Source organism: Sturnus vulgaris, chromosome 12 (genome assembly GCF_052056855.1).
Source record: "Sturnus vulgaris isolate bStuVul1 chromosome 12, bStuVul1.hap1, whole genome shotgun sequence".
NCBI classification, from domain to species: Eukaryota; Metazoa; Chordata; class Aves; order Passeriformes; family Sturnidae; genus Sturnus; species Sturnus vulgaris.
Window position 1 is genome coordinate 361,360 of NC_142254.1, and position 16,885 is coordinate 378,244.

General features: G+C 39.9%; 1 long non-coding RNA gene across 1 annotated transcript in view; it reads left to right on the forward strand.

Moving 5' to 3' along the window:
- Positions 1 to 3,579: 3,579 nt before the first annotated feature.
- Positions 3,580 to 16,885, forward strand: part of LOC148222305 (uncharacterized) — a 70,979-nt gene continuing 57,673 nt past the window's right edge. The window contains exon 1 of the long non-coding RNA XR_015806158.1: positions 3,580 to 3,692. This is a non-coding gene — a long non-coding RNA (uncharacterized LOC148222305). The remainder of the gene's footprint in view (positions 3,693 to 16,885) is intronic.

Consider the following 16,885-nt stretch of genomic DNA (forward strand, 5'->3'; position numbering starts at 1 on the left):
AAATATCAAATCTCTCTCTTTTGTCAGAGAATTTGCTCTCCTGAGACACCCAGTGCAGTAAACTGGGTGGCAGAGCATGGCCTGAGAGGGCACAGTACAAAGGTGAGGACCCTGCTGTGTGCACGCCTCCGAAACGGAGAGCAGGAGCTCCAGCCATTCTTAAGGAAGATCTGCAGCCCGCCGTGGGGAAGCGTTCAAACATGTGGAAAACAAGGTTCACTTTCCTGGTGGATTTTAAAAGGTTTAATAAAAGACAATAAGAGACAAACAATAAAGCAAAGGGTTGATAAGGCTGGGTGCTTGACATTCAGCCAAGAGCGCACACTAACTCAGAAAATACTTCTTTAAATGCATCAACATGTTGTGTATTCAGAGACCTTCATGCATTATTCAAAATCATCCCCCCCCCAACATGTAAATCAACTTTTAAAAAAAATTTCTCCTTGTGGCTCCATCCTGTTGGTGCTCCCTGATAACAGAGATCCATAAGTTCCCTCCCTGGGGTTTTGGTTTCATCAATATTCCAAGAATGTGAAGAATTTCCTGATCATCTTTTTTATCATTCTCTGAGTTAGTTACATGAACAAAAGCTTTTTACATCACCATGTTATAGTCCAAGAAAAATATATATTTATCACATTACTATTCCTAAGTTTTGTTAATAGCAGAACTAAGAGAAACTCTATTCATACAGCAAAGTTTTCCAACATTGTACATATAGCATTCATTTCAATATTTGTGAAAAGCCAATAATATAGTATGTACTTAAAACAAACAGGAAGTTTAAATCTGACGTTTTATTTGATAGGGTTCCGTTTTCCCACTCCTGTTCCTGACTGGCATGAATGGCTCCTCGCCAAAATGCTTTGGCCTCCTTTGAGGAAGAAGAGGGCACAGTTCATCCCTCTGCAAGAATTCCACTCAGGAGACTGACACGAAGTGCTTTGGCAGCTCTTTGAAGCCACTGAGGAGTCAGAACTCCACATCCAGGGAAGGCAAAACATGGAAGGTTGTAGGGAAGAACTCTGAAGTGTTTTTAGAATCTCAAGAGTCTCATTGAGAGCCTGACAGGGTTTATTTTGTTGTGAAATCAGTACTGCCCAGGGTATGGCTGTGTTGGCTCTGCCAGGGGCTTTCCTAAGGCATTGGGAAGTTTGGTCCTGTTGGATCCCAGAAACCTGAGCTTTCTGTGCTGTCTGGCACTGACCCCCAGGAGAATAATGCCTTTGACCGGAGGCCTTGCAGATGGCTTCTAAATATGAGTGATGAAGTAAAAAATCACAAGTGTGTAGTGAATTAGAAGTGTGTGCTTTCACAGGGTGATGGGTTTTAAATTTGAGGTTTTTATAGTATAGTAAGAGGTATGGGACAACATGGAAGATTTGGGGTGGTGTCTCTTTCTTTCTTCATCTTCTTTCTTCTTCCTTCTTCTTCCTGGTTTCAGGTAGTAGTTTCTGATTGGTCAGTCAGTGTCACTCTAAGGGCCATGGGAATTTGGTTATTGGGTCAAAAGTATAAATAATATCGGTGTTAATTCTCTATTGGACTGTTTTGCTTTAAAAGACCTTGTACCAGCTGCATCTCAGGCCATTATTCCTCACTTCTAGCAGGTAGCTGGAAGTGCTGTGGTACTCTCTGTACTTGCTGGTAAGATTTAATAAAAATCCAAGCCTGAACACGAGAAATACTGTTTCCATCATGTTTCTGTTAAACCTGGCTCTGAGTGAAGGCAGACGAGACTGAAACAAAGCACTAATTAAGTGGTGCAAAGCCTCAGCACCCCTCTCAAATCCATCCTGTCAGGGGCTTCCCTGCACCCCATGATCCCTGGAAGGAATGAAAATAACCCAGGAGTGCTATGAAACATTCAGCTCAGGTTATTGCCCAAATTGCCACCTCAGAGCTGGCTGAGGAGGGGAAGCACCTCCTCCCCAGCGAAGAAACCAAATTTGCCCCATTTGAATGATTTACAGTGAAACATTCCCCACATGTCAGTTTTTATTGGCAACATTTACAGAAAAATTGAACAATTCCAGTAGTTGAACAAATCTCTCATCTTTATTCTTTTGCATAGAATAAACAAAAACATAATTTCAAAATTTGAATGAAATGGGAAATGGGGATTATTATCCAGGCAGTAAGTGAAAGCAAGCTACAGCCTCGAGCACATTTGTAATTAAGCAAGTTACAAACACTTCAGTAATGAAGTAAATGGGCCAGGAGACCAGCTCCCTTTGAAAGGCCTTTATTAAGAAATCAGCATTTTGTTTGTGGGTGGGGGTACTCATGGGGTGCGCACACACCACCGCTGCTCCCAGATGACAACACCAAGGAGGAGGTTCAGTGCAGCTCTGTCCACGAAGGGCAGAGCTGGGGCTTCTATCCTCACAGGAGTCCCCTAGGAAGACAATCTTTGGCTCACTGTCTAGGGTCCCATTTCTGACCGGACACTGTTGTCAGGGTGAGGATCCTGGGTTTCATGCATGTGCAGTTCCAGGAGACAGTTCCTGACACAGATAAACCATCTTGGCTCGTTGGAACTTCAGCTGGCTCGTTTTATAGGGGATTTATTTACCCGAATGGTACCCATAATTCCTTAGTTCTGCACTTTGCATATAAGTCCCATGATGTCACCTCCTCTGGTGCCATGCCGGAACAGCAGCAGCAATACCCAATGGATAAAAGGGAGGTACACAATCAAGGGATCTAGGGATAAGGGGAACCAACATTACAGCTGAACTGGGGCACTTCAATTAACAACATTAACTCAATTAACAATTTATCAATTAACAAACAATAACTTTTTGGTGGAACTTCAATTAACAACATTAACTCAATTAACAATTTATCAACTGACAAACAATAACTTTTTGGTGGAACTGGGCTAACTTGTAAATTTATTTACAACAAGTAATGAGAAGGATAATAGAAATTTTAACAGGTCCTGTACTGGAGTGAGCTTATGGGCACCCCTATAATAAATGAACAGAGATCTATCTGATTTTTTTCTTAAGAGTGAGAAGCCCCAAGAGTTTCATGTTACTTCATTTAGTGCTTGGTGAGGCTGTTTGTATGAGACTTTCCCCTACATTTTAAATCACTTATTGCTGCTTTGGCAGTGTCTGTTAGATTCCATTAGATTCATTAGCTCTTCTAAAGAGCATTGCTCTGTGGAAATAGCTGAAACAGCTGCCCTGTGTAATTTTGTTATTGCATTAATTTACTCAGAAATTCTGTTTTAACACTCCAGCTGTCAAATATAAAGAGGAAAAACAATCAATATAAAAGCACTTTCTACCTCAGTATTCGTACGTGTACAGTTTGAGGGAAGATGGCTGAGAAACTAAAAAAGTGAAAAGGTTTTTTTGTTATCTTCCAGGAGATTTCTTGGAGCTGCTGGAAGTAGATAGCGCTTCTGAAAATGTCAGCGATGGAGCACTTTGCTGTGGGGCGAGTTCTGCTTCTCTGCCAAACTGCTTGTCTCACACCATGAAACATCTGTCAGTCTACAAGTCCAGCTGCCTTCTGACCAGCACCACTTGTTCCCTCTTAGATCTTGGCCAAATTGGGGTCAGAAGATCTAGACATGTGCTGTGCTGGTGTCCTCAAAGCTTTTTTTATTTCCTCCAGGAGGGTGGGATAAGGTTTCACTGAGCATCCCTGTGCAGCTGCAGACCTGCTGCTGGAAATGGGTGAGTCCATTCGTGAAGCTTCTTTGATTTGCTAACAGAACCCTTTATGGGCTGTAGTGTATATTCCTGTTGCTTTCAAGAAGACAGAATAGCTTTATTTTTATGGTCCCACCCAGACCATCCAGTTAGAAAATTCAGGGATCTCCTGTTGTTGTTGCATACTGATTAGAAGTACAAACCTGCAGAGCCAGGTATAACAACAACAACAAAAACAACAACAACAATTGATCTGGCAGCAGTTCAGGCTCAGTATCTCTCCCAGAAGTTGATTGAGTCATGCCAATCTAAAACTTCAGTCTTTTTTACCAGTATCTTAGAAGTAGAGCTACAGAAAGGTTAAATCCATACAGGAATGTTTGGATTTTTTTCTGGGTGGAGAGAGGGGAGGAAGAGGGAGAAGATAATATTATCTTTCATCTTTGCTTCTGTTCTGATGTCTTTAGTGAAATAAGGCAATCTTATTAAATGGAATTTAAGATGAGACCTATTGTAGCATTCTCCCAGTGCCAGAGGGCAGGGCTGGATGGGATATTGGGCAGGAATTGTTCCCTGGCAGGATGGGCAGGCCCTGGCACAGGGTGCCCAGAGCAGCTGTGGCTGCCCCTGGATCCCTGGCAGTGTCCAAGGCCAGGATGGACATTGGGGCTGGAGTAACCTGGGACAGTGGGAGGTATTCCTGCCCATGGCAGAGGCTGCAAATGAGATAACCTTTAATGTTCCTTCCACCCAAACCATCCTGGGATTCTGTGATTATCTTCATGGGCTGAGTCTTATGTTCCCCAGGTTTTTTCTGCCAGCTCATGGCATTTGCCTGTAGAGATTTGCCTGCAGATTTTGCAAACAGAAAGTCCATTGCCTTCTTTGTTGTTGTGCTTTAAGTTTTTGGGTAGTCTGTAGGGAGGTAGTGAAAGTTCTGGAGTGCTACTCTAGAAAAAATAATGTCAGTGTTCTTTCCCAGAGAGCTTTGCTCTCAAACACTGTTATCTCCATTACATGAGTTTTAACCTTTCTATTCTCTATTATTTAATTCAAAACGAGTAATTTTTTTAAAAACAGTCATGCGATTTCATGTCCCAAATCCATTGAATTAGGAATGCTACTGTTGTGCCATCTGATAGTTAAATGCATCTCTTTCAAATTAAGTTCCTTTAAAAGCTGTTTCTGATATCTCAGTGATGCAGAGTACACAGACAGACCTTTTACTTCTCATTGCTAATAAGTCTTCAAATGTTAAACTCTAGATTTCTGCTGTCAAAGGCAAATGTTTGTTTATGTCCTCCTCAACAGCTGTCATGTTAGTGTCACTCTTTCCTTATTTCCTCCTTTAATTGACTTTCAAAATATAGTCTTGAACATGAAAGGCCTGGTATTTCCTTTCAAAGGTCAGGCTTAACTGTCAGTGATGCTCATTGCAGTTTTCTGAAAGTCAACTCTCTTGTCTCAGCAGATGAATATGTTGTCATAGCACAGGTATGCAGCACATCAAAAATAATATATTTTGTACTGTTCTGCTCTGCATGTTTCCAACATGTTATCTTTTAACACTAATTTACAGCCAGAAGACCCACTTAGTTCCAATATACTCAGAATTAAGGTTAAGGTATTTTTAGTGTGGATAATGCAATAATGGATGTGAAGTTTAATCAAGTATTTGCACACATATAAATATATTTTTTCCCTGTTAATTTGTTTCTAAACACACGAAGGGTGCCCAGCCTTTGGCTGAAGGCAAAGCCTATCTTAGGGCTCTCTGTTTTATTCGGGATAAAATGCTTTTTTCTCTGTGCTGTGTATTCCTCTGCTGCCTGCTAGCAGCTAAACAAGCAGGCAATGGTGCAAAAGGAAAACACACCACTGAGAATTAACGGCATATGTTGCAACATGGTCCAGTCTTTGCTGTTGGAATAAATGCTTAGGAAATCAAGCCGTAAACTAAATAGAGATTGAACTGCTTTCCTCAGGATTGCTGTCACTGATAATCCCAATACTCTTTGTAGCATTAGTTATTCACATCCCTTGTTTTAAATAAACTCCTCTCAGGTTGTCAAAGGACAAACTGAGTAAGGAAAGTTAAGATATTTAACATTCTAATGGTTCACTGGTCTGAATTCACTAGGGAATTTGGAGAGCGTTAATTATCAATTTATATTTGCTGCAAACTCATCTGTTGCCAGTCCTTTGGGATTCAGGAAGTGTTGATCGTGGTATTTTGTCATCACCAGAACTGTTGACTGCTAGGGGGTCCGTGGAGATGCGATGCTCCAGACCCAGAAAGCTGCCAACCTTCCCAGAGAGAGTCTCACAAGGGACTGCCTTCTAGGGGGTCTCTGGCAGCTCTCCCAGCTGCGGGATACACCTCAGCAAGCTGTGGCCTGTGGCCACAAGTGATCAGTGCTTTCAGCTCAGCAATTTCAGCTCTGCTTGCAAGGCTATCCCAGGCCGACTCAGAGACAGAGAGACAGGAGCGTCGTATAGCAGATTCCACAGAGATTCCTTTAATATCCAACAGCTGTGCAAAGGGAGCCAGGGACGACAGCTCCCTAAAGAACTGGGGGAAATCTGGGATTTTTATGGGGGAAAGCAAGGGTGGTACCAAAGGGGAAAGACCAATGGGTTACAAAGGATTACCATGGGTACTAGGGCATGGTGAGATAACAGAAGCTTTTCGGGGATAGCTCAGCATGATAAGAAAAGGTGTGCCAACCTAAGGAGCATCCTTCCAGGAGGGTTGAAATAAGCTAATCACAGCCCATTCAAGGGACATCCCATTCAAGGGTCAATCTCCAGAGCAAGGCTGAAGGCAGAGCAGTGGCAGGCCCATGGGCCTCCACAGAGAACAACTGGGGTAAAATTAAAGCCAGAGAGAGCTGCATCTGCTGAACTGAGACTGGAATTTGGCACCTGCAGCCTCATCCTGCTCAGAAAGGAGCCCCTGCACATAAGGCAGGTGTATGAGAATCACCCCAGACCAATAAATTCCTGAAGAATCCTTGGCCTGAGAGCCTTTCCTTACTGACCAGTCTGCCTGGGGACATGGTTGTTTACACTATCAACAGGCCTGGATTTAAGCAATTTGTCTACTCATTGGACACTTAGAATGGACCTGTCCTTTTTTGAAGATACACCTAGCCACTGCTAAAAATGCCTCAATAGAGATAATTTGTTTTAAAAGTTTTGTTTAAAACATAGTAATTAGATTTAATTCTTAAGATGGCTACTTCATGCAACGTATCAGCAAGGAGTCCTTTTGAGGATAAAAAGCTGTGCTCAGAAAGTTCTTGAGCTTCCATTTCTGGGCACAGCAGACGTCTTTAAGGGTAATACTTAAAAGATACTTTCACAAAGCCCTTCTCCACATCAGGTGTGCTATTAAATGCTTTAATCACATCATTAGTTTTTCCCCAAAGACTTCAGCATTATGCCACACGTGGATAAACACTAACTTTGATGTTCAATAGATCACCAAGCTGGGAGATGAAATTCCTCTTGCTCACAAGTTCCAGATAGCTTTGTAGGTTTTGTGCTTTACTGAGGCAGAGCATTCATATTGTCCAGTGATCTCTGTAAGACCACTTCCACTTTGGTGAGAGAAATGTCCATTTAAAAATAATGGGCTATTTAAAATATTTTCCAACTGAATAGGATAGAACAGAAAAAATAATGTCCACTTCAGATGTCTTATCATCAGTTCATAGAGCAATGATAAGTAGACTATAGGTGTCTTCCAAAGAACAACAGAACCACCTAAAGACATCCGTGACTAAATATTTCAGGAGTGTCAGAAATCCAATCCATTATGTACTGGCAGAAGGATGTATTTTGGATGGTGTTTGACTTGGAGGAGGAAGCAACCTGCCCCGCAGAGCCACCTCTCCAGTAGCCAGCACTGATGGCACTCCCACTCCTCCTCAGGCATGTTCAAAAGCCCAGCAGCAATATTCTGGCAGCTTTCTGCAAGAGATTTTGCTCTGTTGATCTAGGAAATGAATTGAGGAAATTCAGAGTTGTGTGGCTATGAAGTATTTTCTTCTTGGGAACGTGAAAAATTAAACTATCAAATGAATCACAAGTGCTCTATTGGGTTGGTGTAGCAGGGTTGTTTGTTTTTTGGGGTTTTTTTTGGGGGGGGTGCAGGGAGTATGAAGGGATGCGGGATACAGGTGTGGCTTTTGAGAGAAACATCCAGAAACTTTTCCCATGTCTGACAGAGCCAATTCCAGCCCGTTCCAGGACAGACTCACCCCTGGCCAAGGCTGGGCCCAGCAACAGCAGTGGCAGCACTTCTGGAGTAAAGTATTTGAGAACTGGGGAAAAAAATCCCTGCAGAACTAGAGCTGGGATAGAGGGGTGAGAGTGTATTAGAGACACAGCTTTGCAGGCCCCCAAGTCAGAGCAGGAGAAGGGGCAGGAATGTCTCAGTTCTCTATTAGGGCAGTGGTTTAAGTAACTTTTTTTTCTTTTCTGCTAAACTTGCATTTTTCTTCTGAAGAACTTTGGATTTTGCATATAAAAGGAGGATCAGAAACCTGCTGTTTTTCTTAAGCATTCTCAAAATGGAATAGAAATGTTCTTTTGTCATGAAAGATTGAGACAAATTTTGAAGAAAATAAGTAATCTGAGAATTTATGAATGATTCTTTCTTATATAACTGAAACTGCATGGAGAACAATTTAGCAGAGGACTGTAATTATTTTAAATGTTTTGGAGAAAAATACTGAGAGATTATAACCCAAACTGAACTACTTGGCAATTTACATAACTGAAGTGGTGCCTGGGAGATGACAGAAACAACTTGGGAAATAGGTTTGTGGAGTTTTATTTTAAAATGGTTCTTTTTAATGGCAACTTATTGAAAAAATTAGTATTTAAAATATTTGAATATGCATTTGATGCTACATATTCTGAGCATGTAATGTTCAAGGACCACATTCACACTTTTATCATGTTTTAGAATATGGTTCATCAAATTATGGTAGTTTGGCAAAGAAAATAAGGAGCTCATAAAATGTGTGATCGCTGCAGGTGAAGAAAATAAAAAGACATCTGATATTGGCAGTTAAAATCTTACTCTGTGACTGTGTAGAAGAGTTAAAAGGTAGATATCAGCAACATTTTGAACTCTACAAGGAAGATTGCAATTGTACTTGATTCATTATTCATCAAAGAATGAATCTGACAAAAAATCCTCAAAGGTAAGTGCATCTAGTGTGTAAAACCAGACATTCTGATAGCTGTTGCATAACCTCTCTATTTATTTATTTATTTAACTCTCTATTTATTTATTTATTTATACTCCTGGTTTAATTTTTAATTTCTCATATACTCTTCTTCAAAAGATGTAATGATTCTACTCACATCGTGTATGTAAGATAGTCCTCAAAGGTTTTGAAAACCTTGATTTTAGAAAACAAGCCCAGGCTGCTGGCTGCACTGGAGCGCAGTTCAATATTCCAGTGACTGCCTGGCTCCCATTATTTTGACAGGAATGTGTCTGGATACAGATCTTTGTTCCTGGACTGTGTGTGTCTCAGGGGGATTGCTCATTCCTCTCACCAGAGGTCAGGCCATGCACAGGAAGCACAGAGAGGGGCTCCCAGCTCATCACATTTCTTTCCTAAAGACCTGGCAGGTGATGGCTTGTCAAAGTTTGGATCAGGCACCTTCACATCACCGTGTGACAAAGGCTTTGTCAGCCACGTGTGCTGCTGTTTCATCAGAGCTCTCCACACTCTCACGTGCTTCTTGTATCTGATTTATTTCTGCTGTGCTATGTTTCAGTAATTTTCCTGGAATTTCATCAGATGGGGGAAATACCAGAAGAAGAGGTTCTTATTAGCTAAAGGAGAAATGTCTTTGGTAATCTGGAGTCAAGAGATGTAGCAGGATCATGGATCTGTCAGGATTTTGGAAAAGTGTATGACCGGGGCAGAAGAGTTAATATAAGTTACTATTGTTCACAAAGTCAGTGCTTTACATGGACTCAAACGCCATTCCCAAATCTGAAAAAGTTGCATCAGCAAAGAATTCCAGCTTATTCACTTGGATCTGATTTTTCTAAACCTAATAATTTGAATTTACCTGTTTGGGTTAATCTGTAAAAGCAATCAAAGGCAACCATGAGGACAGAAATCTAAAATTCCAGGAGCTTGTGGTTACACTGATGAGTATAGAATTTAGGGATCCTCTCTAGTTTTGGGACATTTTCAGCTTCTATGCTACTGAAGCTTTCATTAATAATTTTAAACTAATTAAATATTTTTCCATGTTTAATTGGAAATCTCTGTTAAAAATAATATATTAATTTTCACATATTTTTAAATTACATACAAATCATCGAGATGGATAATAATTGTTAATTAAAATGCTATAATTGGCATAAAACACTTTTAAGGAAGAGGTAATAAATTGCAAATTATGAAGCTAAATGTCATATGTATTATTTGGACAACTTTTTTTTTTCTTAGGCAGAAAATGCAACAACCAGGGGAGGGATAGAGACTATAAAAGGTTGAGAAAGCCACACATCCAACAAGGTGAATCAAAAAATAAAGTATTTCCAAATTTTCCTGTTTGGCTGGTTCAACTGGTACCCACAGTACACTGTGAATTAACCACACAATTTTTTTTATCTGTATCATACAGAGCCATGAAAACCAATTTAGTTTTTTTAACTCGATCAATTTTCTTTCCTAAATGAGCTGAGGTAGGGTCACCCATCAGTAAACCTCTGTCAAAGGAGATTTTTTTAGACTGTCCATCTCTGCTCTTTACTGGCACCTGTTTGAATTAGACCTTAATGTAATGTCACTTTAAATTAGGGGCTTCAGCCTGAACGTGGCCATAAAGAATATTACGGAGGCAGAGTAAACAGATTTCTATCAAAACAAATCAGTGTAGGTTGAAAATAGAAAAGTCACTGACACTTTGGAGGGCTTGGATTTCATCCTGGAATTGGCTGTGCCTGCACAAACTAAACAAAGGAATGTCTTCAGGTGACACAACTGTTGTGTGTTTAACATAAGAAATGGAAAAAAAGTACCAAGATATTGCCTCTTGTTGGCTTGAACAGGTCTCTCCTTTGATTAATGCACTCATTACGGGGTTCTAAACCAGGACCCTGCTGTTCTCCTGCAAGCAGGAGCTGTTACATTGCTGTGCTTTGTAAACCCCGAATAGTTCTCTCCCTTTTGCCCCGAATTCCTTCAGCCCACGCAGCCCCCTGTGCTCTGAGAGGCTGTGCCAGATGTCACAGGAATCACTGGGGCTTTCTTAATGTCCTTATTGAGTCCTAGGAAACCTGCTGACATCTTTTTCTTCCCCCAAAATAGCATCTCTATTTATTTCCAGAGGCATGGAAGATGAATGTGTGTGTGCACACATAATCAGATATTGATTTCTGGGCAAAATGTTCATATTTACTTATGGGAAAAATAATTTGAAGCATTTTCCCCAGGGATAGTTAATTCTAAGGGATGGGTTATTTATTTTGGAATTTTGTATTTTTATGTAGTGAAATCCAGCAGAGAATGGTTGTGGGTGAGTTATTTGCCAGATGGCAAAATTTCTCAGCCTACTCCAAGTCGGTTGTTTATGTTCACTTCCTACTACATGCTGCAGGGAAAAAACTGTGGAACCTGCACTTGGCAACTGGCAGTCAAGGGAGAAAATCAGCTGAATTGCCATTTGTCCGTCTAAATAGTCCCTGGCAAAATAACCAGAGCCATTCTGAGCTGTCCATTAGATAAAGAAGAGTAGAAATCGATGGAAATTAAATGAATATGATTTTGGACTCAACATCTATATGGAATTAAATATACATATAGGATCTGGTGCTTACTAAGAAAATAAAATTGATGTGAAAATCTAGTTCTTAACTGGATAATTGTCAATTATGGCACTGCCTCACAGAACAAGGCACCAGCTGGTACAGGACTTGTCTGGGCCTTCATCTGCTCAAATCACTCTGGGTTTCCCAAATTGTGTGGGAAGAGGTGAACTTGTCAACTTTTAAGTGGAATTATTTAATTATTTTCCATTTACTATTGAACCCTATGGAGGGTATAAGAGATATTAAATACCAAACAAGCTTTATGTGGGGAAAAATTAGTGGAGACAATGATATAAACAGAAATTTTGTCTGTAACTCACTCCCGATTCTTGATCTGAAAGGGTTGGTGGCTGTTTCGCACCATCCTGAGGCCATCCCCATGTGCTCCCTTCAGCTCCACATCTTCTGGACTGCTGGAACTCCCCAGTGATTTTCCAGTTCAGGAGATTAAATCCTGCAAGAAAATGTTTTTTCTTTCTGAAACTACCATTTATTTTGGCGACATTCAGCAATTAAAATATAGAAAGTAGGTCTGGTGTCACTAAAAGTCTGAAATTTGTAAAGATCTAAGTAATCCTTCTAGTGTCAGGATGTAGAAAATTTGGGGAGAAATGTTATTTATGGTTACTCTGGGGAAATCCAGAACAACCTATTGATTAAACCATATCATTATAGTTTCTGTAGTAATGTGTAACTTTGCAGACTTTGGACCAAGCTGTTTGAGCTGGTGACCTGAGTCAACCAGGGCTTTGGGGCGTTTACAACTTATCTTTTGCCACACAGAGTTTAAAAAAAAAAAAAAAATGTCTTGAAGAGTTTTCAAAGGAAACAAAAAATTAAAAAAAATTAAAAAAATAAAAATGGGGACAGGCTTGGGGAAAGATAAAATTACTTAATAAGAATAGCAACTCAATTGGCTGTACAGAGAAAACTCAGCATGAATGGAATCACAGAAGCCCAGACTGGTTTGGGCTAGAAGGGAACATGAGGATCACCCAGTGCCACCCCAGCCATGGCAGGGACACCTCCCACTGTCCCAGTGTCCAACCTGGCCTTGGGCACTACCAGGGATCCAGGGGCAGCCACAGCTGCTCTGGGCACCCTGTGCCAGGGCCTGCCCACCCTGCCAGGGAAGGGAAGTTTATGACAGAAGTCAGGATGACTGTCCAGGGTTATAAAGAAGAAACCACCTTATTGTCACCTTTTCTAATTAACAACAACCTGACTGACACTGTTTCTAATTACCATAGGAGAATAGAGCACCAAACAGTACCAATAGCAGATGGTTATAAAAAGGCTAAAAGAAAACATGAGCAGCATGAGACCTGGCTTCTCACTAATTCCAATTGTGCTGCATTTCAGGCATTGCTGCTTTTCCTCTCAGTAGAACTGAAGTGACAAATCACCAAGTGAGAAAGAGGAGAAGGAGAGTTAGCAAATTATGTCACCAATGAACTTTGTGTAGAATATGTTAACATTTTGGAGCTGAGATTAATGATTTTATTAAAGATCTGAGAATGCTTAAAAGCATATTCTGTTAATGTTAATATCTCTAATGTTAATATTTCTTGCTATCTTGAGTCTTCAATTTATATTGGTGCTGTGCTTTGCTGTTCTGTGCTTAAAATAACAATATAATTTCAAATTATAGATATTGATTTATCTCTCTCCTTCCTCTTTTTTTAAATGCTATTCATATATTAGGAAGGGCAATAGTGAACTCTTACAAAAAATTACTTTACAACTCCTGTGACTTTTATAATTTTCACATTTATAACAGCCAAGGCTCATAATTTTCAGGCTACGTAAGAAAATGGAAAGGCAAACTTGGAGAAGGCAGTGGAAACAAGACTCCAGTTCTTGGCATCTTTTTCCAAGTTTGTGATTTGCATGACAAATGCCAGCATAAAATGCCATGGGGAATTGTATGATATGGTAAGTGATGGAGATGCGTGTTTGCGAAATCTCTTTTCTATAGCAAAGTTGTTAATCCCGCCTGAATTCTGTATGGGCAAATGGTTTTAATGCCTCAGTCTGACAGTAATTTTTAGTGGTTGATATCAAAGTTGGTGCCCTTTGGTCCAGTTTAGTGACATACAAAGCATTGACTGAGCACTAAAAAACCCCAAAGTTTCATATAGGCAGAGAGTTGCCATCACTTTTTTATTTTCTCTAATGCTTTCACCTGCTGTTGTTGTTGGGTCTCTTTGCAACTGATTAGGATGTATTGTACTTAACAGCTATAATGGATTTAAAAAATGGAAAACTTTATAATAAACACAACAAGGAAAGGTCAGAATCATAATATGATTTTTTTCAATGATTTGGATAAAATGCAAAAACCCCAAACTGCATGAAGACAAATTCTGAAGGAAATATCAGAATTGCTTCATTTTTGTATTTTTCTTGATCACAAGGGAAATTTCAGTGCTCCAGCCTGTACTGTCTTTTTTTCAATCTATTTATTTGTGTTGCATTTAAATTGTCCAGCATTAAATTGCTGATCCTTGGGATTCTTGGCTAATGGGAGTGAGTGGTGGTTCAGGTGCACCTATGAAAATTCCCATTACATGATGGAGATCCAGTTCCTCAAGGATATAAGCTGAAAAAGATTAGAGGTATAAAGTTGGTCCACATGGCAAGGCTTTGAACTTAGTAATATTGTGCAAAAATGGGGAGAAATTAAGACTTCCATGATTTCTGAACAATGCACAAGTTATTTAATATTACTGTGGATAATTTTATGAACTACTGTAAAAAAACCTGCTTCCATACTACCAGAACATTGCCACTTTTCACAGGAATTATTTTCACAAAAACTTCAGTAATATTTCTAGAGAACATTTTAATCTGTTGTCTTTGTAGAAACCTTCCAAAAGTGTAATTTAACCTAGGACATTTAAGGTTGCCTAATACTTCTATCTATATAGTTGTAATTACAGTGCTCAACTTTAGTTCTATGTAGTGGCCAATGTTCACTTCTACATCTCCATCAAGTTGATTTTGAGTTTGCAATATTATTTTTTTGCATTTTTTTTTTTCGGTATCTGAGTTTTGGTTTTTCAATTTCATCCAAACATATTTTCTGTGCAAGTGAAGAGTTTTTAATTCTTATATCTCCTACAGACCATTGCACAGTCAAGAGATTTCAGATGATATAGCATCAGCTCGATTTTTTATAGATTTTACCAGAAGGTCAGAGCTAAACACATTTCCTAACCCACACAAAAAGGCAGAATTTTCTCTGGAAAGGAGTCAGAAAAAGTCTTGCTGGTGCATATTTAGTCTTAGAGGGAAGATTGGATTTATGTCAGTATCAGGATGGATGGATTCAGTTGGAAATTCCTCAAGTAAAAGGAAATTGTTATTGAAACATGTTTTGATTTCAACTCCCTGTCCATGGAGATAAAGTAGCAGGTAATGTGGGGACAACTCTAAAATCCATGCTTTAATTTACTGGCTTTAATCTACCAAGCTAAAAGCAGTTAATGAATACCTCTGTAGTTTGTTAGATTTCACAGCAGCAGCTTTTATTGCTGGATATCTCCTGATTTCTCTCTGTGCAAACCTGCATGGGGTTCTCAGTTACAATTCCTTAGCATAAGAATAGCTGAAATGCATGAAATTACACGAAAAGGAAGCAAAGCAGCAGCTTTTCCCCTTCCCATTGAACTGATTTTGGTACAAGAGGTCTCATCAATATTAACCAAATCATAAATTAAGAAGACTTACTGAGATGTGATATATTCCTGCAAAAGAAGAGGATATTTCTGTGGTGTGCCTGGTTTTCCAAGTTCCAAAATGCTTTTAAATAACTCAAATTGAGCTATCCCACCACTACCATCTGTAAGGAATGAACAGATTTTCTTCTTTTTCATGTATCTTGTAGTGGTTCTTCCTTGCCTTTAAAAGTGTCAGAATGTTCTAAGAGGTGAGGAGCTCAGCTGCAGGAGGTTCATGAGTTCACAGGAGGAAATTACTGAGTTTGCCTTGTCAGAGCATGTCCAATTTTTTTTTCACCTCAATATTCTTTGCTACAGTAGACAGAGAAATATGTCCTTTATTTTTTATAAATTTCAAAGGAAGCTCTATTCTGTTTCATATTTTCACAGTCTGGATATTCTCGAAGTCAAAGAAGAAAACCACCTGCTTTTCTATTTTTATATCCCTTTATGAGCATTAATCTAAGCAAACTTCTATGACTTTACTTTCTTTCTGCAATGAGTGGCTACACCCAGGCCAGATGAATTAAAAGCCAGAAGGGTTGGTTTGTGGTGCCTGTTGCCAGGCATGAGAGAAGTCATCAGCACAGAGATGTGGGGACTGAGAATGCCCCTGGCTGTGCTCAGCTCCATCTGGGATAAGGGCTCTGGTCTGGTTGTCAGCCCAGCCTGACTGGGAACATGGCAGGGGGAAGCTGCCGTGGCTTCTGGTGCTGTTGAGGCCAAAATGTAGATTTATAAAAAGGCCATTAATTGCTAGAGTTGAAGGAAAGCAATATGAATTTTTCAGTACATTACTAATCACAGAATGGCTGGGGTGGGAAGAGATTAAAATCCCATCCAGTGCCACCCCTGCCATGGCAGGGACACCTCCCACTGTCCCAATGTCCAACCGGGCCTTGGGCACTGCCAGGGATCCAGGGGCAGCCACAGCTGCTCTGGGCACCCTGTGCCAGGGAGCACCTCTAAGGTAATTCACACAATAAGGTCTTCCTGTCCATAAATTCCCGTGTTTCCTTAATTTGCATCATCCTTTCTAAGCAGGAAATTCTCATTTGGATCACCTGAAGGAGAATGAGAAGCAGCACAGCCAATTCAGAGCCCATCTCTCTCACGACTGGCACTGGAACTCATAAAATAAATGAGCTTTTTTTAAAATGGTGAAAACAGATTATAGATATGATATTTGTAATTCCCAGAAGAGCTCTGGGGAGCAACATCAGGTAAGCAGCAAGACAAATTTATGAGCACTCCCAGGGTAGAAGGTACCATCATTAATCTGATTTTAAAATGCACATGGGGTGCTGATAATGTGAAGAATGTCGGTTTATTGTCTCAGAACATATAGGTGGTATTTGCTTTGAAAAGCAGGGTGCATTAGGACTTGTTTTTGAGGCTCTGGAAAGTTCTGGAAAATCATATTACAATTATTATTAGGAGATGAATTATAATGGTTTTGCAGACTGCTTGGAGTGAGCACCACAACGTAATTAAAATATTTTGTAAGCAAACTCATTGTCACAAATGCATTAACTTTAATATAGATTTGGTTGCAATCAGATTCTTCTCTCTTTCCCCATTTGTCATAAATTGCTGCCTGATGACTTTTTCCTTAACATGAAGAATTTTTGCCCAAACTAAGA